This window comes from Ambystoma mexicanum, chromosome 1q (genome assembly GCF_040938575.1).
Source record: "Ambystoma mexicanum isolate Mex_15411 chromosome 1q, UKY_AmexF1_1, whole genome shotgun sequence".
NCBI classification, from domain to species: domain Eukaryota; kingdom Metazoa; phylum Chordata; class Amphibia; order Caudata; family Ambystomatidae; genus Ambystoma; species Ambystoma mexicanum.
In genome coordinates, this window is record NC_090922.1 from 642,182,598 (window position 1) to 642,203,871 (window position 21,274).

General features: G+C 49.3%; 1 protein-coding gene across 1 annotated transcript in view; it reads left to right on the forward strand.

Moving 5' to 3' along the window:
* The window catches only part of KIF14 (kinesin family member 14), a 1,355,767-nt gene that overhangs the window by 824,374 nt on the left and 510,119 nt on the right, over positions 1 to 21,274 (forward strand). The gene's annotated exons all lie outside the window — the stretch shown is intronic.

The following is a 21,274-nucleotide window of genomic DNA, read 5'->3' on the forward strand; positions in this document are numbered from 1 at the left end:
CAATTCAAAGTCAGGTTAAACTTGACAAAACAAATTGAGGTTTAATTCAAAACATTTGTTTTACTTTGGTTGCCTGAACATTAAATGTAGGATAAAGTTGAGCAAATTGGACAATATCAAGCATTCTGTGACATCAGATGGGATGAGTCACTATTTATAGTCTTTGGTTTATTTGGTGCAGTACTGAATGTAAGTGCAGAATACCATGAATCTGTATATGTTACTTAAAATATTAAACCATGCTGCCAGCAGTCATTCAAATGGTGGACGTATGAGAAGCGCTGAAAATGTTTGTCAGTGACACAAAACAGCGATCACCATCTTGAAGTCTGTCCAGACGGCTTTCAAAAATCTCCTCTTATCCTTAAAGGAAACACTGGTGGCAATCTGTGGCATCTTCCCTCCCCGTAATCCCAAAACTGTGTCCTCATCCCACATGACTGTTAATAATGATATCTTGAGTCTTTTATCAGTCTGTAATGTCCCCAGTCCATCTTCCTACTTATTCTGAACTCTTCATTAGGTTCTGCCTTGGAAATGTGTGGTGGGTGTGGTAGGATTAGCCACTTTGCTTCATCGTACCACAGCTCCAAAGAAAGCACTAAGAAGCAGCCTGCATGTGGACTTTTTTCAACAAGGAGTGTGCAAGGAAGTGGCTGCCGCCAGTGACAGAGGATCAACAAGGACACAATGGACCCCTGGTGAATGCATCCTTCTATAATCCCTGTATGCCTTTCATAAAAAAGTGGATGACTAGAAACAAAGTTGTCTGCAGCGGTTGTTGAACTTTGGAAACTGACCAGCGAGTGACAAAGGCACCCAACACTGTTGTAAAGGTCCAGATTCAACGCTGCCAAGGTGGGCGCACATACCAGTTTTGCAAGTAACAAAAGGATGGAGACATCATGGAGTAATGTGGAGACATCAATGATGACGTGGTGGGTGACGCCAGGGATGGGGGGGGGGAGGAGTCATTGAACACAGTGCTGCTTGCAAAAGGTGACACAGAAGCAGGTGCAGAGCGAGAAGTGAGAGGGTGGAACTCAAGGAGGGGTGAGTTCTTTGGGGGCTGTATGCAGTAGTTTTATGGAGCAAGCATAGGGTTGGGGTGCAAGATGTTGTGGGGGCTTAGGGTATGGGGGTTTTCCTTGAGCAATATGTGAACAGTAGAGAAGCCAATTTTGTAGGCACACGTTAGGGAAGCATTTCTTGCACACAGCTCATAAGAAACAAGCTATATGCTCTTATGTGACAAGCAGAATGCATGTTTTGAACATTCATCAGAAACTGTGCTGAAATGTTGTACGGCTGAATGTTCCCAGGAGAACACAGCTACAGCAATGTTAATCTGAAAGATAATTTCGAAGCCGACAAGCGAGGCACCTGGGTGCATGAGGATAATCCACAGAGACATGCAAATTAAATGAAGTTAATTAAACTCCAGCCTCGGTGTGGTCAGACTACACTTGGCAGCAAGACTTGAGAAGGGAGCTGGGGGCCAGAGCATTGGGGTTGGTGCTATGGGATGCGGGACGGGGAGACAATCAGCATAGGGAGGTTTTGGTGTCCCATGTGTGCAACATTATACAGTGTCCTCGCTGGTGGGTCTGGCTCGGAGTGAACGGCTTGGCTTGGTTTGAACAGCTAAATTGTTTATTGGACATTGCCAACCAATTGCAAACGAATGTTTTTTGACTGTTCAGCACAATCACGTGGGCTGTCTGGTCCTAATCCACAAACTGGTTTCAATATGCGAGTGTTATTATTATTATTTGCACTTATAGTGCGCCGGAAGCCCGCAGGCATCCAGTCGCAAAATGGGAGAGAAGAAAACAGATAGCAGAATCAGGCGAGTGAGGGCACCCAATGGGGATCAACCAAAAACCATGGTTTTGACTCCCTTCTGAAATTAGAGGAGCGAAGGCCAGGAGAAAAGGCCAAGCAGCTCGCTCTCTGCAGCTCCGCTGCGAGGGGACCAGCTTCGGTTGTCCTCATCAGCTGATCTCACCTCCGCCACAGCACAGGAGTGCCCCAAGAAGAAGGCAACCCCCGCACCTCCAAAGGATGTCCCGCATGAGTGCCCCCTCATCCTCCGATGGCCACAAGTGCTGGAGAAATCCCCATCTTGCTTTTGGGACCAGTGTTTGCCACGAGGGCTCAGGGAAAACAAAGATGGCCGCCACCGTGGCTTCCATGGCAACCACACATCAACAAGCCCGTCGGGGCCCCTGCCATTTGTCCTTGCGCCCGCTCCGCCCCTCCTCTCCTCCCTTTTATGGAGGGGAGGCGAGCCGACGGGCGAAGCTGCAGAGGAGCGAAGGTCAGGAGAAAAGGCCAAGCAGCTCGCTCTCTGCAGCTCTCCGCTGCTCCACAGTGCAGACCGCTGCCACCAGCCCTACTCAAAAAGGTAAGGGTCACTCTCTTTCATCACCCAGTCACCTGTGTACCAAGCCCATCCAGAACAGAAACGAGTGACTACGCTCACGAGCTATGCCCCGCTCCTACGCCTCCACCAGCCCATGTCTTCTCTGCAGGCTCGCCCGCCTCCTCTCGAGACTAGCGCACCCCCCAGCCGCCAACCGATCCACTTCTCCCTCCATGATCACATGGTGCAGTGCGGTCAGCACAGATTCCCACAATACGAACCTGCGCCTGCCTCCACGTGTGCCGAGACGCCTTCACGTCCCAACACACCCCAACAGGGCATCTACGCGTGCCATGCACCTGCCCTCGGCTCACACTGCAGAGACATCACCAGCTTCTGCCCATGCTCGCCAAACGCCACAAATGCCGGATCTCATCATGAAAGAATGCGTGCTGGACATTAACACTGCTACTAGCGTGCTCACCTCTGCTGGACTGTTTACTGTTACATGTGCGCCGACGGATGTAACTCCCAGCCTTCCTGCATATGTCCTCACTATTAGCTCCACTGCCTCACCAGGTAATACTCCTAGTCTTGCCAACACAAATATTTGCCATGCCGCCCTGCACTGCCCTCCTACTGCCACTCGTGTTAACCTGCACTGCTCTGCCAATTTTGTTACTCCTCCACCTGTCGCCGCAATTGATTTAATGCATTGCCCCCCTGTTGTAGCTATTATGGAACCCTGTGATGCCACTGATGTTAGCCTGCACTGCCAATGTTGGTACCCCTCCACATGTTACCACAATTGATGTAATGCATTGCCCCCTTGTTGTAGCTAGTACGGTACCCTGCGATGGCCCTGAATATGCGAATATGCTGAACACTCCGGTTGTCCACACTGATCTTACCCTGCACTCTCCTGTCCAGTCCAGTACTGCCATGTTCCCATTGGCTGATTCCCCACTTAAATGTGCCCTCATTAACTGTCAATCTCTACCTGCACACGCCCTTGATGTACACAACCTCGTCTGCAGCAACAGCCTCGACATGATCTTCCTCAGCGAGACATGGCTCAATGACAACTCCGGCCCTGCCCTCACCATCCTGGAAGGCTACACCATCTACAGGCAAGACCGCTCCGCTCATAGAGGGGGAGGTGTTTGAGTCATTGCCAGTGACACCCTCCAGATCAGAAAAGTTTCATAGGACCTCGATCAGAGCTCTGACTTCCTCCTGCTCAAACTGAAAGTCTCCCACAATTGCCCTCCAGGTTGTGTTTCGCCCCCCTGGACCTACCACAGACTTTCAGGAAGCCTGCATCCACTCCCTCTCCGACAACCTCAAGAAAATCCTCTAAAATATTACTCTTGGATGACCTCAATTTAGCTCTCAATGACCCTAAAGACTCCCATGCCAATGCCCTCCACAAAGCTCTCTCCACACTTGGTTTCGCCCAAGCCATCTCTCAGCCTACCCATATCAAGGGCCGCTCTCTAGACTGGGTGTCCATCACAATTGCCCACTCCTTCTCAAAGAGATCACTCCTCTCCCATGGTCTGATCACCACTGCATTAAGTTCGATATCTGAACTCTAGAGAACAATCGGAGCCCAACACCCCTCTCCCAGCTGCATTCTCTAGAAGTTCTAGGCAGCTCACAAAGGAAAATCTCTCAACATCTCTCGGTGCCGGCACTACTGCCCACCTTCTCCAACGATCCTGAGATACTTGCTAATATATTTAAAACCACCATCACCCAGGCCATTGACACTGCGGCCCTACTCACCCTCTCAAAAAAGCTAAAAAAGTCAAGCACGCCAACGCTTGGTTCACCCAAGAGCTCCTTTAGCTACGCTACAAAAAAAGGGTTTCTCTATCCAACTGGAAAAGCAACCCTAAGGAGAGCACCCTAGCAGCCTTCAAGGCTCTAGCTAAAGACTACAAAATGGCCATCATCAAAGCTAAAGCTTCATCCTAAATTAGGACTCTCAAACTTAGGTGGCCTCACCACTCTGTACCTAACTCGCATACTGTTGTTGTTTGCTCTGAAATGTGGTAAACTAGGGTTTTTCTCCCCTCGCAGGACTCTCAAACTTAGGTGGCCTCACCACTCTGTACCTAACTCGCATACTGTTGTTGTTTGCTCTGAAATGTGGTAAACTAGGGTTTTTTCTCCCCTCGCAGGACTCTCAAACTTAGGTGGCCTCACCACTCTGTACCTAACTCGCATACTGTTGTTGTTTGCTCTGAAATCTGGTAAACTAGGGTTTTTCTCCCCTTGCAGGACTCTCAAACTTAGGTGGCCTCACCACTCTGTACCTAACTCGCATACTGTTTGTTCTAAAATGTGGTAAACCTGTGCTTGCCGCTCTCTTGCTGTCGGCGTTCTCTCGCATCGTCTGTCTTCCCCCCTTCCCCCTCCTATTCCATGGTGCTCTCTATCTTGCCTATCTTCTCTAACTGCTTCTCTATCCTGCTCTCCTCACTAAATCTGGTAGGAAAAAGCTTAAAAAGGACATCCTGGTCTCCAACCCAGGCCTCCCTATCGCTGCCACCTACACTAGTGCCTGCTCTAAGGAAACTCTCACTGACATCCTCTTTTTCGTGCCTTTGCCTGACCTATGGACCCTTCACATGGTCTCTGTGCTTTCTCCTTTTTCCTCTTCTCCCATTAATGGGGGCACCCGTTGGGATGTCCTCTTGGCCCCCTTCCACTCCTCTAAGGCCATCGTTAATGTCTACGCTAATGACCGTCTTGGTCCAAGGCCCTCAGGCCAACCTTCACCTCTTTGATAGACGCTTCCCACGCCTCATCAACTTCCTTTCCTCTCCTGCTGTCCCCCCTCCTCTGTCCTCGTCTACCTTGCCTCTACCCTCCCTCCCTGCCCCCTCTCGTGCTCCTTCTACACCTCCGCAGGGCGTACCTCTGATCTGTACCCCTCCCCGGAAGTCCTTCAAGGATGGCAACCTTCTCCACATTGCCACTCTAACTCTCGCTCTGCCATCAAGCATTCCTCTGATATCTGTCGCCTTCTTGAGAAACTGGACCTTGACGTCCTCGGTCTCACTGAGACATGGTTCACAGCCAGCTCTGTCACCAGCTTTGACACACTCCTACCTGACGGTTACAAGATCCTCTCCGTGCCCAGGCCCAACCGTGCAGGGGGGGTTGTTGCCCTTATCTTCCCTGAGTGGATTCCTGCCACTGTCACTCCTAAGCAGACCTACTCCTCTTTTGAATGTCTTGTCTGCCGACTCTCTCTCTCTCCTAGACATTCCCTTACCGTGGCTACTATCTATCGGCCACCTGGTCAAATTTCCTCCTTCCTCTCTGAGTGGGCTGACCTCTCCTCCTCACTCCTGTCCGCTACCACTCAACTCCTCTTTCTTGGCGACTTCAACATCCACCTGGATGCCTCCTGTCCCCCCACTGGACTCTTTCGTGACCTCTGCGACTCTCTCTCACTCTCTATTCTCCCGTCTGGGCCTACTCATTCTGCAGGGCACACTCTTGATGCTCTGATCTCTTCTGACCTTCCCCTCTCCGTCCCTCTCTCCACTCCTCTCTCCTGGAGTGATCACTTTCTCCTATCCTCCCACCTCACCCTCCTTACCCCTCAGGCAAAGTCACCCTCATCATTGCCACCCACCTTCTCGGTCATCCGACCCATGAAGCGCGTGTCAGTTGAGGCTTTCGCTGCCACCTTCTCGCCCCCTCCTCCCCCCTTCGGCTGACTCCCACCCTGACACAGCCCTCTCCATGCTCCACTCTGCTATATCTGATACTCTTGATATCCTTGCCCCTGTCATGATAATCCGCCTGAAGCCCAAAGCCAAATGTAACTCCTGGTATGACTCAGATCTCGTCACCCTAAAACGCAAGTGTAGGGTGGCAGAGAGGAAATGGCGTGCTTCATGTTCATCCTCTGACAAACTGGCCTGCAGCCTGCTCCAAAGGCAATACCGTCTCTCCGTACTCACCAAGAAGAGAGCCCTTATCCAAGCCCGCATCTCTGCGGCATCTAACAACTCGGCTGAAGTCTTTAAAATCTGCAAGGAGCTTGCCAACCCTGCTGCAGTCTCTACCTCTCCTGTCCCCTCCCAGGCCCTCTGCACTGCACTGGCCTCTCACTTCATCTCTAAAACTCAGGAAATCCTGTCCTCACTCTCCTCCTATCACCTCCCTCCCTCTCTTCCCGGCTCTTCCTCTGGCCCTTCTGCAGCCACCCCTCCTCCCTCCTTCTCTGCCTTTCCCCTTTTTTCTGCTGACGAGGTTTCCAGACAAGTCCGATCTATGAAAGTCTCGTCTAAACAGGTTCACCCCTGTTCCTCCAAAACTATCAAGGACCACATCGACTCCCTGGCTCCTGCCCTGGCTGACTTTTGCAACCACTCCTTTGCCTCTGGAGTCTTCCCATCCCCCCTCAAGCACTCCCTTGTGCACCCTCTTCTTAAGAAACCCTCTTCCGACCCCTCCTGCCCGGCTAACTATCGCCCAATCTCCATCACTCCCTTCCTGGGCAAGCTCCTGGAGAAACTGGCCATCTCCCAGCTTAACCTCCATGCTGAATCCGTTGGTAGTCTTTATGACCATCAATCTGGCTTCAGAGCGGCCAGAAGCACGGAAACTGCTCTCCTGAACATCCGTGATGACCTGCTCTTGAACCTCGACTCCAACACTCCGTGTGTTCTCATTCTGCTCGATCTCTCTTCTGCCTTTGACACTCTCAACCATGCCATCCTGCTCAACCGTCTCCGTGATAACCTGGGTATCACTGGTCAGGCTCTGGCGTGGCTGACTTCTTTCCTTTCCAATCGACCCTCCCAGGTCCAACTTGGGTCCTTCCTCTCTGACATCTTCTTCTCCGCCTGTGGTGTTCGCCAGGGATCTAATCTCTCTCCCTGGCTGTTCAACCAGTATCTGGCACTCCTTGCCCACCGCATCGCCACCCTCTGCTCCAACTTTCAGTGCTATGCGGACGATACCCAGCTCATTTTCAGGCTACCCTCGGCCTCCTCCTCTCGTTCCCTCATCTCTGACTGTCTGCTATCCAGGAATGGTGTGCCGCCAATGACCTCTGCCTTAATGCCAGTAAGACTGAGATTCTACTCATCGGCACACCCACTCCCTCCTTCCCTGCAGCTCTCTGGCCGGCCTCTCTTGGCCCTCTTCCTGCTCCTACCTGCAAGGCAAAAAACCTTAGGGTCATCTTCGACTCCACACTCTCCTTCTCTCCTCACATATCTGACGTCTCTAAGAAGTCACACTACCAGCTGCACCTCCTCAGAGGTATTCTTCCCTTCCTCTCCTTCCCCCAGAAGCTCACTGTCTCCCGAGCCCTGGTTCTCTCGAAGCTGGACTACTGTAACAGCCTCTATCTCAATCTGCCTGCCTCCACTCTTCGCCCTCTGCAACTCATCCAGAACAGAACTGCAAGACTTGTCCTTGGCCTCAAGCCCAGGGACCGTATCTCTCCAGGACTGAAATCTCTACACTGGCTCCCAGTGGCTGCGAGGATTAAGTTAAAAACCCTCTGCATTGTCCACAAGGCCTTCTGGGGCATGGGGCCTAAATACCTTCAACTCTCTCTTCCTAAATATCTTCCTTCCTGAGCCCTTCACTCATCCGTCTCCAACTCCCTGAGGGTCAGCCGCTTCGCGACGCAACGAGCTGGGGGTAGATCTCTCTCCGCGGCAGGGGCCTCCCTCTGGAACAGCCTTCCCGCCTCCCTGAAACTTGAGGAGAACCATCTCCGGTTCCGGAAGCACCTCAAAACCTTCCTCTTTGCTTCCGCTTTCTCTGTCCCTCTCCCCTGCTAAATTCTTCACTGAAACTGCACTGAATCTGCAACTGGGCCACTCTCACCGACCTCGGTCCTGGGCCCAGCCACTCTCCACTTGCACTGCCTCCCTGGCAACCCCTGCACTGCGGGACTGTCTCTGTATCCCTACAGCCCCCCCTTCCCAGCACTTGTCTGCACTTATCGTGCACTTGCCACCAGCTGGCCCTATTTATTTATATTTTTTTCTACTTACTTTGTACTGCACTTCCCCCCTCCCCTTCCCCTTGCACTTTTCCCTTCCCCCTACCCCTGCACTTGCGCGGTCTGAATGTTACCTGGCCTAGTAGGATCGTTGTCTGTCTTCCCCTTGTTCCCCCCTCCCTGCCTCGTCGCGCCTCGAAACACTTGTGTATAGGCGCGTTACAAATGCCATATCATATCATAACAAATGCCATATCATATCCTTCAATACCAAAATATCCAATGCCAAGTCAGGAACCAAAGAAATGTTTACCATCTTCAGAGAGTTAGAGAACCCTGCCCCTCCGCCTCCTTCACTTCTGAAGGACGAAGCTTGGTGTAATAACATTGTCAGCCATGCTGAATAAACTCAACACCCTGCACTCAAAAATCCTTGCTCACCAGCGAGCTCTCTCCAACCTTATAGCTAACAGCCACAGTAGTTCACTCCTACCCACTACTCCCACTCGCTCTCCGATGTTTGAATTCAAGAACGTGACCGTCCCTGAAGTCCTCACACTCCTCAACTCGATTAAACCGTCCAACTGCAAAGGGGATGCTTGTCCAGCACAAGTCATCAAGGACTGTGCTCTATCCCTTGCCCCCCTCATCACAGCCTTCATTAATGCCTCCTTCCAGTCGGGCCACATCCCCTCTGGGCTTAAAGAAGCGTGGGTGCGTCCGTTCCTTAGAAAACCATCCCTAGACCCATTGGTCCCGGGGAACTACAGGCCCATCACCACTGTCCCCTACCTACTTGCCAAGGCAGCCTATCTGCAAGTGCAAACATTTCTAGAGGACAACCACCAGTCAGGGTTTCGGCCACGTCATGGCACTGAAACGGCCCTCCTTGATCTGAAGAACCAAATGGATGACCTCAGACGCTGGCAAACCTGCGCTCCTTGTCCTACGCCTTTGACCTGCCAACTTCTCGCCTAGTGCCTGCAACTGGATAACCTCCTTCCTATAGGGAAGATCAATGAAGGTCTTTTCAGAATCCTCTTGTGCCGCCTCTAGCATCCTTAAATGTGGTGTCCCGCAACGTTCCTGCATTGTCCCCACACTGTACAACCTTTTCACCAGACCTCTCTTTAAAATCCTTGACGCCCTGGGCATCTCATACACAAACTATGCTGATGACACACGGGTACTAATCCCCCTTTCAGGCGATTACGCGTCGCGCTCGAACACCCTCAACTCAATCTATTCTACAATCCAATCCTGGATGGCAGATAACTGGTTATGCCTCAATACTGAGTAAACTGAACTTCTGCTGATTGGATCCCCGTCCACCTTCGGCAAGCTGGACAAGCAGTACAACTGCTTCTCTATCGACAATATTCTCATCAATGTGTCTCAGGCGATCAAGACCTTGGGCGTTTACCTTGAACCAAACCTAACTATGGACAGGCAGGTCAACGCCATTGCATCTTCCTCAGCCTACCCCTCCAAACTCATCAATTCAGTTAGACCTTACCTATCACAGCAAAACTGTGTCACTGTCGCAAGGGCAATAATTGGCTCGAGACTGGACTATTGCAACGTCCTTTATGTTGGAACATCAGGAAAAAACATAGCTAAATTACAGATTGCTCAAAATAATGCCCTTAGGGCCGCCACGGGTCTCTCACGTAGAGACCACATCTCAGGACTCAGGAGGCAGGTCCACTGGTTCCAATTAAGCTGAGAATCATCTTCAAGACCCTGGCCCTTACCCACAAGTGCCTCCATCATCTTGCCCCCCCCCCCGACCTGGCCCAGAGGATCACCCAACCTCTCTCCTCCAGGCCAGCCAGAACACCCTACACAAACCTGATCACCGTCCCAAAAACTCACAAAAGGCGTGCCGGTGGAAGTAGCTTCCCTACTCAGGCTGCTTACAACTGGAGTGCCCTACCGCCTCACATCAGGAGCATTGACTCTCATGCAGCATTCCGTTAGGCGATCAAAGCTAGGCTTTTTCTCTGATACGTCTGTTTTAAACCTGTTTTGACTACCGCAGTGTTAAGATGGATTTCTGAACTCTGTCCTGGACGGGCAGAGGTTCAGAAGACCAGCCTAGTTTCTTGGAACAGGGTAACCTCTGGACAAGCCAGACCAATCCAGGTAGCGATCGCGGCGGTCAAGACTAGGTCTCAAGGGGGGTGAGGGTGACTGAAAGCCCGCAATGAGCACACAAAGCAAGGACACTTACAAATTACTCCAAGCAGGTGTTCTATTAAAAATATAGACACATTTATAACAAGGCCTCTGTAACATTGACCATAGTAAAGCATCATGATAAATCTCAAGTAAACCAACACAATCACAATCAAATACAATATATATACAATTACCGAAGGGTCTAAAGAGTTGGAAGCACGAAATATGCAGACTACCTAGATGGGGAGGAAAACAGGCAGTGCAAGAAATCGTTAGACCCAGTTCACCTTCAGAGGCCACCTAACTAGAAGGAAGTCCGAGCCCTACGAAGAGTGGAGCCTTGTGCTCAAAAGTACATGCACACACTGGTGCCAATGGGCCAAGGGGAGTCTCTTCAAGAAAGTCAGGCAGTTCAGAGTGGTGAACAAAGGAGGCCCAACAGAGCTCCGCTACTCAAGTGCAGCCTCCACTTGAGGTGGGCTGTTTAACACAGGGAGGAAAAGCTACCAGCTACTGCAGGAGGGCGACCAGTTCCTAGCGTTGCTACTCACCGGTCCCCGATGCAGGCAGACCCAGGCTTCTCCGCGTCAGTTTCAGTTCTGGCAGGTTCAGATACGAGCAGGGGATGTCTCGGCGTCGTGTAGATTCCGCGGCAGCAGAAGTTAGAGTTGAGGATGTCCCAAACGCAGTGAATCTGCACAGATTGTTACCACAGCAGGGCAACGAAGAGGCCGTGTGTGTTTCAGCCCAATGCACACTTCTCACTTCAGACCTGGGAATGCCATGTGTACAAATCGTGTGAGAGTGCTAAGGACTCGGAATACAACACAACCTGACGGCGGTAACAGAGCAAGACTCCTGTGTAGGCTGGTCAGTCCACTGGATGGCCCAGGGACGCTTCCGAAGGCTTACGTGCAGGAGATGATGAAGATGCCGAGAACAGTTGTTCCCACTATTCCAAAGGGTCGAAGTACCAGTACAGGCCTTCTCGTTCGATCAGAGGCAGAATGGTTTCACAGGGCGACAGCAGTGCAGAGGAGCAGTCCTTCAGCGGGTCACCAGCGATTCCTCAGTTCAGCCTCTTAGTTGCAGGATACTTGGCTCCTGTATCCATTGTTCGTGAGAACTCAGGAGATCGACATGGTAGTGGTGTTTCCAGCCTCCTTTTATCCAGAGTTCCCTTTGCTCCAAAACGGAGAGGCCCCAATGGGAGATCTGCTCACAAAACACTCACACCATATGTGGACATATCACGGACCATGATGGTCCCAGGCATTCAAGACACACTAGACTCTCTGGCACCCAGGATGTGTATTGGGACCAGACATCCCAGCCCACATCCTGGAGGCGCACACAAGGCCTGTAGAAGCCCGCAAAAGCATCAGTGTTTCGCGGAAAAGTACATGCCCAAATAAGGAAGGCTCCAGGTCGGCTCGACCTGGGGAAGGTGAAGGGGGCAAGACGGTCAGCGGGCAGGACAAAGAGCCTCGTGGTCTGGCCATTTTGGGAGCCATGCCACCATTTTGGGCTAAGCGCGAGAAACGCGCTTAAACAGCCAAAAGGAGCTCAAAACACAAAGAAACAATAGCTGCCACCAGTCCCGTCCGTGATTCACTTGCACCGTTTACAGGCCCTAGACACTCTCTTTGGATTGTTGAGTGACTAGAGACCCAAGAGAGCAGTAACCTATCTTACAGTGCCCTCTTGTGTCATGTTGCGCGAAAGCTGCAACATGATAAAAGAACTACGGAAAACAACGTTTCCCGGTACTGACTGTCTTAAGGGCATGTCAGTTTCCCCGTAAGAATGGAGCGAAAGCCCAGAGGAGTGCGGCGGAAGGCTGCTCTTCTCTGGCAAAGTCTAGATCAGGGTGAAAACAACAGCAAAAAGTTTGGGGGTTGCCACATGGAAGGAAAATTACCTACCCTCCAAATTCATCAATTCAGTTAGACCTTACCTATCACAGCAAAACTGTGTCACTATTGCAAGGGAAATAATTGGCTCGAGACTGGACTATTGCAACGTCCTTCTTGTTGGAACATCAGGAAAAAACATAGCTAAATTACAGATTGCTCAAAATAATGCCCTTAGGGCCGCCACGGGTCTCTCACGAAGAGACCACATCTCAGGACTCAGGAGGCAGGTCCACTGGTTCCAATTAAGCTGAGAATCATCTTCAAGACCCTGGCCCTTACCCACAAGTGCCTCCATCATCTTGCTCCCCCCCCCCCCCCCCCCTGACGTGGCCCAGAGGATCACCCAACCTCTCTCCTCCAGGCCAGCCAGAACACCCTACACGAACCTGATCACCATCCCAAAAACTCACAAAAGGCGTGCCGGTGGAAGTAGCTTCCCTACTCAGGCTGCTTACAACTGGAGTGCCCTACCGCCTCACATCAGGAGCATTGACTCTCATGCAGCATTCCGTAAGGCGATCAAAACTAGGCTTTTTGTCTGATACGTCTGTTTTAAACCTGTTTTGACTACCGCAGCACCTGTAACTATGCAACCTTGTCACTCGTATGTTGTACAAACATTTACCATGTCTAAGAATCTTCCATGGGCGGTATTCATGTAACCCAGAATCAATCCTTCTTAAACTCATCTTAGTGCCTCGATGCCCAAGGGCTGCAGTGCGCTTTACAAATCTAAATAAATTAGTTTCAGCACAGAGATACAACAGAAGCTTATTCCATAAGGGGGCGACCTGGGCAATGAACGACCTACCTAGTCCTCTAACTCCCTTGCTCTGTGGGGCTGAGATGCAGATTCCAGAACTAGATCTTGTAGCCCTGGATGGTGTGCAGATTTTAACAATTTCTTTAAGGTAGCTAGGGGCTTGCCCATTAATGCATTTATGCACCAGTGTCAGCGCCTTACTGTATACAAGCCTCCACAGGGAGCCAATGAAGGGCTCTCCTGTGGTCGGAGATGGGGTCATGTCTCGGTAGTATATATTGTTGATGCGGACCACATAATTTTGGAGGACTTGGAGCCGTCTAAGATTATTTTTGCTAGACCCCAACATCAAAACGATACAGTAGTCCAACCGAGGCATCGCAAGAGCCCGTACCAAAATGGCACAGTTGGACCCAGAAACATAAGGCTTAACTAGCCTTAGCACCTGCAACGTATGATGTGCCTTGTTCACAAGGCTCTCGGTATTGGCATTAGTGTTCAAGGAAGACTCAAAGAAAACTCCAAGTGTCTTGACTCTATCCACAGTCAATATGGCGTGGCCTTCCGCACAAAAAACTGAATATTGCAAATCTGATTTGGTTCCTGCCTGAGGTGAGCCAAAAATCATCATTTCAGTCTTTTTAGCATTAAGGCACATGCCCTATAGAGTCATCCATTGTTGAATCGCAGTATAAACTTTATTTATAGTCTCAGAGTCCTCTGTATACTTGCCTCTCAGTTCGAACACGAGCTGGGTGTCATCTGCGTAGTTGGTAAAATGGACACCCAGCTCGGCCAACAGATCACACAGTGATCAGCAATAAACATTAAAGGGGCATGGAGACATGCACATGCCCTGGGGGACACCACATTTCAGAATTTCCTCTGAAGACTGCATTAGCCCAGACAATGCAAGATTGGTGGCCCGCCAAAAAAGATTTAATCCATGCCAGAGCATCGTCCGATATATTGTCCAAAGCCCGCAACCCATCCAGCAGCTTGTCATGGTCGACAAGGTCGAAGGCTGCGAAGTCCATCAATATCAGCAGCTCTGCCTTGCCTTGATCCATGACCTGAAGCATCTCCGACTTCATATCCAGCAGGGCAGTCTCAGTCCCATAATTGCTACGAAAGCCTGATTGTCTGAAATGAAGAGCTCCAGATCCTTCTAGGAACTCCTGAAGTTGTAGCATAGCCACTTTATCCAGAATCCTTAGAAAGAACAGAGCATTAGTAATAGGCCTAACGCTCTAATAATTAGTAGTATCAAGGCCGGATTTCTTCATAAGGGGGGAGTAACTGAAACCTTCTTCAGTGCCTCAGGAACATAACCATCTCGAAAGCTGGCATCAATGAGCCGGATAAGAAAGGGGAGGAACAGGGATTTATTATTGAAGATAATTTTAGATGGCAGCAGCTCTCCTGAGCAAGTGGTAGGCTTCATGTTAATCATGCTGCTAGCCAAGGAGTCCTCAGTTACACTCCTAAATACAAACCCTTGAAGTAAGGGTTGATCAGGGGTGTTGACAGGTATAGTGGAGCTCACACATTCCATCCCCACCATGTTGGCCCGGATCTTAGCTTGAGCTGCCTGTATTTTAGCTGCAAAGGCAGCTTGGATGTTTTCACACTCAGTGTTAGTGGGGGTAATTTTCGGTGACATAGCTGGAGGCTTCGCCAGATCCCTCAGAATCTGAAATAATTTATTGGAATTACTCTCAGCTTGGGCAATTTGGTTGTCCAGAAAGGTTTTTTTGCAAAGAGGACCTCAGATCTATACTTTCTATTAGCTGGCGATTTTGTCTTTTATCCAGAACTTCCTGCTTTCCTCTGTTCTTCAAGAAATGCAGAGCCTCACTGTACCATTTATGGACATTTCTCCTCTCTTACACTTTTAGTAGAGATGGAGGCAACAAGATCCAGCATTTCCAGAAAGCCACCAAAAAACTGGGGGAGTCCGAGACAGATGTGGATAACATCAGTGAGGGTAAGCAGGATTCCAAATCTTTCTAACTGATTTTATTGAAATTGCAGCTGGATACTTTACAGGTAGGGTTACTTTTCTGTTGATGGATACATGGTAAAACAAACTCAAAAGAGACAAGTAAATGATCAGACCAAATACAAGGTTGAACAATGACTGGACTGAGGGCTGGATTTCTACTGGAAATTAGTGTTCCCGCCAGTGTTCGTTATTGGACCACTGCTCGGGTGTGTGTGGGGCTAGTTTTGCTATTGGCTAGTGGGAGTTTCAGCTCTTACCTGTCTTTTAGGATGATAAGACCCCTGCACCCACTCTAGAGAGATCCTGGAGTAACCTGAAGGAGCCAAGACTGCTGTCCAGCTGTGAGACCTGTGAGGAGACTGGAGACCCGTCTGAAAGAGCCCTGGCGACCAACTTCTGCTACTGTCCTGAAGGAGCCCTGTTTGCTATTGATCTACGTCAGTCCTGCGAGGGAGCTGCGACCCATGGAGTGGGGGATTTGGGGGGGCATGCATTAATTTTGTCGGTTCAGTACCCTGCAAAGAAGAGCTTTCGGAAGTTCCCCCGGGACTGCCCTGTGGCTGACCAGCTCTCAGTTTGGGCTACCGTGCTGCCGATGTCGCCATTCTGCGTTGAGGCCTGGAACTTGAGGGATCCTGTACTTGTCCTACAAGACTTAACTCTGCGAAATTTCAGAGTCCTATCGTCAATAGGACTTGAGAAAGGAGGGAAAGTCTTTTGCGTTGCCTTGCTTTGGTGACCACCGTGCGAAACAGCTTACTGGAGTTGAGTCCAGTCCTGAGAGGGGTCCTGGGTTTTGATTTTCTTCATTCTTCATCTGAGAGTCCTTGCACCAGCTAAAGACACCGACCGGAGAGCTGCTTGAACCCGCAACCCCTGCGACTCAAGTCCTGTGAAGAATCGGAGCACTGGGGCTGAGTTACAGTGGTTCTTACCTGCCCCTAAATTCCCTTTAAAGGTTTTGTTAACTTTTCTAAAACTTACAACTTTGGCTTTGCCATTGCTTGCTCGCGCAAGCCTTCTGAAAGTTGGGGACACTTTGGTTAGTTAGAATAACCTGTCCTCTAACCCCTGGAATTGTTCATTGGACCCCAGAGACCCTACTTTGATTTTTTTTCCAGCGTTAGAAACGGACAGAACTTTTTCTGAACTTTTGGCCAAAAGGCCCCACACAATTTAGGGAGGGACTTTTGAAGTTACGGTTTATTCTCTGTGGACCTATAGTGTATAAACTAATCTACACTTTCCTTTACAGGGGTTTGGTCTGTAGTATGCCCTACTCTAGTGACGGTATATATGTATTCTATTGTTAGTATTGTGTGATCCTTCTACCTGTTAGTAGCCATTTTTCATAGTGTTTGGCCATAAATAAATAAATGTTTTTTATACAAACTGTCTAAGTGTAATTTGTGATTCCCATTGTGTGTACTGATTGTGGACCCTTTACAAGCTCACAACCTTTTGAGACTTAGCCTGGACCTCTCGTCACTGCTACCTTGAACTGGCTTGGCTACAGCCCCCAGAGGTGTCCATGTCGTAATATTGGTTGGCCTTCTATACCACTGTCCACTAGGCCAGAGTACAGAACATCAGTCCTAACATTAATGTAATTGGGGTCCAAAGTTGTAGCAACCAATTGGTATCATTCAACATATATTTAGAAAAAGGGGACTGACGCAGCCCCACCATAAGTCGTAGTAACTGTCTTAAAAGAAATGACAGGTTACTATGATGTAGTAACCTGTCTTAAATAAAATGTGGCATGATAATTCTATGAAGTTCGTATGAAAAGTTCAGCCGCAGTGGGCAGCGTTGACCGCTCATTTAATTAAGTTCAGTTACACATAGCTGTCTGCACCGTGCTTCCCCGCTCCTTGGGTGCATTATGTTCGCGTTACTTCTTACTTGGTGTACTCTCCATTTTTTTGATAACTTTTTCTTCCATTGGATTACTTTTGATGGAGGTCCACTGGTACACCACACTGGAAAACATGGATCGGGGGGATCAAGAAAAGCTGAAGGAGTGGTAATGTAGATAAAAAAGAAACTGAGAGCGCAAGACTCAACAAATTCCAGCAATGTGAGTTTCGAAGTATCATTGAGTCACCTCTTCGGCTGGTGTCTCTATAGGAAAAATAGAAGTAAGCAATTCTGCAAACCTAAGTGTTTACATCCCTACATAGGTATTTGGGGGCATCTTGGATCTTTTTTTGTGGGCCTATGAAGGAGGGCATTGACTCTCGACTCTCATGCCTCAATTATAAGGTGTAAAAGCCATATAGGCTGTCCATGTAGAAAACAGACGGTGTAAGGACAGCCATGGTTCTAATGGATTCCTTCCTCTCTGAGATTCTTAATCTTAGATATGTTCTCCATGCCCGCTACCTTCTGAAACATTTTCAGCCACCAGGTTTGCCGTGTGACTCCATGTCTGCTCCACCCTGCACCTTGCACGCATGTGGCATTGGGGGCCAGTGTATGTGCAGCCTGCAGAGTGCCCCTGACCTCTGTTTTTTTTTCGGCACGGCACACGCTGTAGCAGTGGTTGGACTGCCAGTAGTTTTAGCTACCTAATTTGCACTGTCATGCCTCATAACCCTAAAGTATTGGACTTCAAGACCTGCTTGGATTGCGTAAAAGACAAAGGTCGGTGTCTGATTCCCCATAAGGAATGTTTGTATTGCTTATGGGAGGATCACTACACAAGGAATGCAAATCCTGCCAATCGGTGAACGTGCTGCTAAACTTAATCTGCCTCCATTGGGGAGGTAAAAGGCTGCCAGCAAAGTCTCTGGCGTCAGATCCTTCCTTGAAGTAGACCTTACCCTTTAAGATGTTCAGGTGAAAAGGCCCCCTAAGCAAAGGACAAAGAGAGAAACGGCAGCAACACACCAATAGGTCCCATTCTCCCAGTGGCTTCAGACATCACTTATCTTCAAGCACTAGGAAATCGAGTTGTCACTACTGTTCAAGGGGCACTGATGAGACCTTTGAGGGGTTCATTGTGTAACCAGTGGTTCTACGTTAAAATAGCAATAATAAAATAACGAAGCCAAAAATGGCACATGTTTTTAGTCGAATTATGATTTTTTGTTCCCTTATTTCTTTTTTTATTGTGGAGGGAGACACCCACCCCGCAGCTCCCGCACCTTAATTTATACCATTACCCCACCACCTATCTATTTATTTAAAAAGGGTTCCAAAGTCCCGCACAAATTCTACTTTAAAAACATGTTATTTTCTGCCTCGTTGCTTTGGTCATGTTTTTTTGGGGGAATACCTAACCAGTTACCTTTCCCCCACTATATCGTCTTCTGCACAAGATTTGGAAGAATTTAGTCTCAAGATACTTGAAGTCTTGGGCAAAGTGCCAGTGAGGCAGGCCAGTGACATAGTAGGTCACACTGTGCTTGTTCAGTCCGACAGAGGCACCTACTCTGCACACCCACACATGCCTACTGTCTTGTTTCTGGTCGCTTCTCCAAATACCGCACCACTACGCTCTCATTCATAGAAGCCTCGCCACCGCCATCTCAGTGAAATGCACTCCTGCTTCACAGAGTTCTTTTCACAGATCACTTATGGATTTGATCCCCTATATTCCAGTGAAGGACAGGAATTTCCTGAGGAGATGTTCAACCAGGCATGGCCGACCTGACTTGTGGTTTGAGGGTTGCCCGTGAGGTAGACACCTCTTTTGGAATTTTTCTTTTCTTTTCAGGTCCCTTTTAGGATGAACCTTCTTCCTTCCAGGAGACTATTACCAAGGTGGTTCGGTATCTGGGGCTCATTTTGGACTGCTAGACATTTTGGGAGAAGATACTCTGAAAGAGACCTCTTTTCCTTTCAGTCGGCTATGGCTGTCCCTCTTTTGGCAGTGTGGCAAATGCCTGCCTCAGTTCCTTCAGTGGGCTTTGATCTTACCAACAAACACAGCCCAGCTCCCTCTGATCCATAATTTGTGTCCACACACTCAATGTTTGAGAGCCTAATGGTTCAGATCTCCACTGAGGGGTCAGAGGTGGCTGATATATCATTGCTACTTTTGGACCGGGAATGCAAAAAACAGTATGCGTGATGTCGCCAAATGTTTGCCTTTAGCAATGTGGCCTTGGGAGCTATTAAGGCCACCTGCACTATGGTTACCATAATATCTGATTCTGACGCCAATCTGTCTGCACAGGAGATGTGAAAGCTGAGTTTTCTTTTCTGATGGAAGACGGTAAGTAGACCGCCCGTCCAGGCATTTCGATCTTGTCTCAACACAGTAGATTGTGTTACCTGTGGAATGGACACTGTCTCATATGTACACTGGCACCTTTGGTTGATGACTTTGTGTTTATCCCTGGATGTCAAAGCCAAACTGCTGGACATGTTTGATGGTGATATCTTTTTGGGACGAAAGCAAATGGGTCCTTGGCCACGGCTCAGTCCCTGGGTTTAGCTGTTAAAACAGCCTGTCCCTTGCACATCGAGGGATAATTCCTTCAGGCCCTTACCTTCTTTCGTCCACCCCAGTAGGGGTCAAGCATCCTCTGGTAAGGGAACCCAGCAGCTTTTTCCCGCCTCCATAGTAGAAGCAGAGTTGGCTAGAGAGGTGTAGTTACTTCCACTGCTATCTTCTCACGTGCCCCTGGTTCAAAACACCTCTAGTTTGGACTTTCACTTCTTCTCCAGTGGGAGGGAAATTGTTCCTGTTCGTTAAGGAGTTGTCTGGCCACTTCAGACACTTAGCCCTTACAGGTCGTAGTGCAGGTATACAGACCTCCTTTCATTCAATGCCCAACCTCCATCCCATCGTCTTTACCCCTCTAGATCATCTCCTCTTGGGTAAAGGTATAAGTTCTCTTGGAAAGAGTGCTATCAAACTAGTGCCTGCCACAGAGCGATGGGATGGTACCCTCTCCTATTTCTGGTGTCCAAGGAGGATGAGGGAAACTGCATCTCATCATTGATCTTCAGCACTTGAATTTTTGCCTGTGCAAGGACAGATTAAAGATGCTCACCTTGGCCCAGATCCTCTAGGTCCTCAAGCTCCAGGATAGGCTGGTGTCGCTGGACCTTCAGGATGTCTGTTTCCACGTGCCGATCGATCAGAAACACAAGACATTCCTGAGGTTTATGATGGAGGATTCAGAGTCCTGCCATTCAGCCTTTCCTCTGCATTAAGGGTATTCAACAAGATGTGGGCACTGGTGGGCACTTCTCTCAGGCGGGATGTGGGTTCATTTAATTCCCTGCCTGGAAGATTGGCTCCTTTTCAGTTTGACATCTGCTAACATTTGCACAGTTTGGGCTTCTCCCCAAGCCTCAAGAAGTTGCAGGTTTTGTGTCCGTCTGTCAACTTCATGCAGTGCTGGGTACTTATGGGGGCAGGGCTTTTCCTCCTGACAAATCAATGGCAATCCTCTTGCAGATGGTGAACATCTTTACGTCCCAGAGCATGGAAGCCTCTTCTCCCTACTTCCGTCTTCTGGGCCTCATGGCTGCTTGCATACTGTTTGTGCCAGAGACTTGTTTGTGGTGTGCTTGCTCCTGTGGCTGCTTCTAATTCAGTGTTCTCAGTTTTAGGGAAACCTGTTGCCAGTCTCCAGCAAGGTGTTCCAGGACCTGCTGTGATGTACTCTGATGGCCAATTTGCTGAGGGGAACACCTCTCCAGCAGGTCTGGTGTCAGCAGTCCATAGTGACGGTGGTGCATCCTTCAGTGGTTGGGGTGCCTGCCTGGGAGATCTGACAGTAAGCGGTTCGGGAACAAATCAACTTGCTAGAACTGCATGTCATCTGGCTGGTCCTGGTCCTTTCTTCTTTATACAGTTCTTAGTACCTGATTTCTATGGACAAAATGGATGCCATGCACTACCTCAACAACCGAGGTGGGACAGGGGCACTGCCTTTGTGAATCAATGCAACTGTAGTTCTGTGCTCTGGTGTATGTTGTGTGCCTATCTGCTGCCCATCTTGCAGGATAGGAAAAACTGGTTTCAGATGCCTTGAGCATGCAGACATCGACCTCCCGCTTGTGGGAGCTCTTGTCAGGAGGTTTTGGATGAAATGTT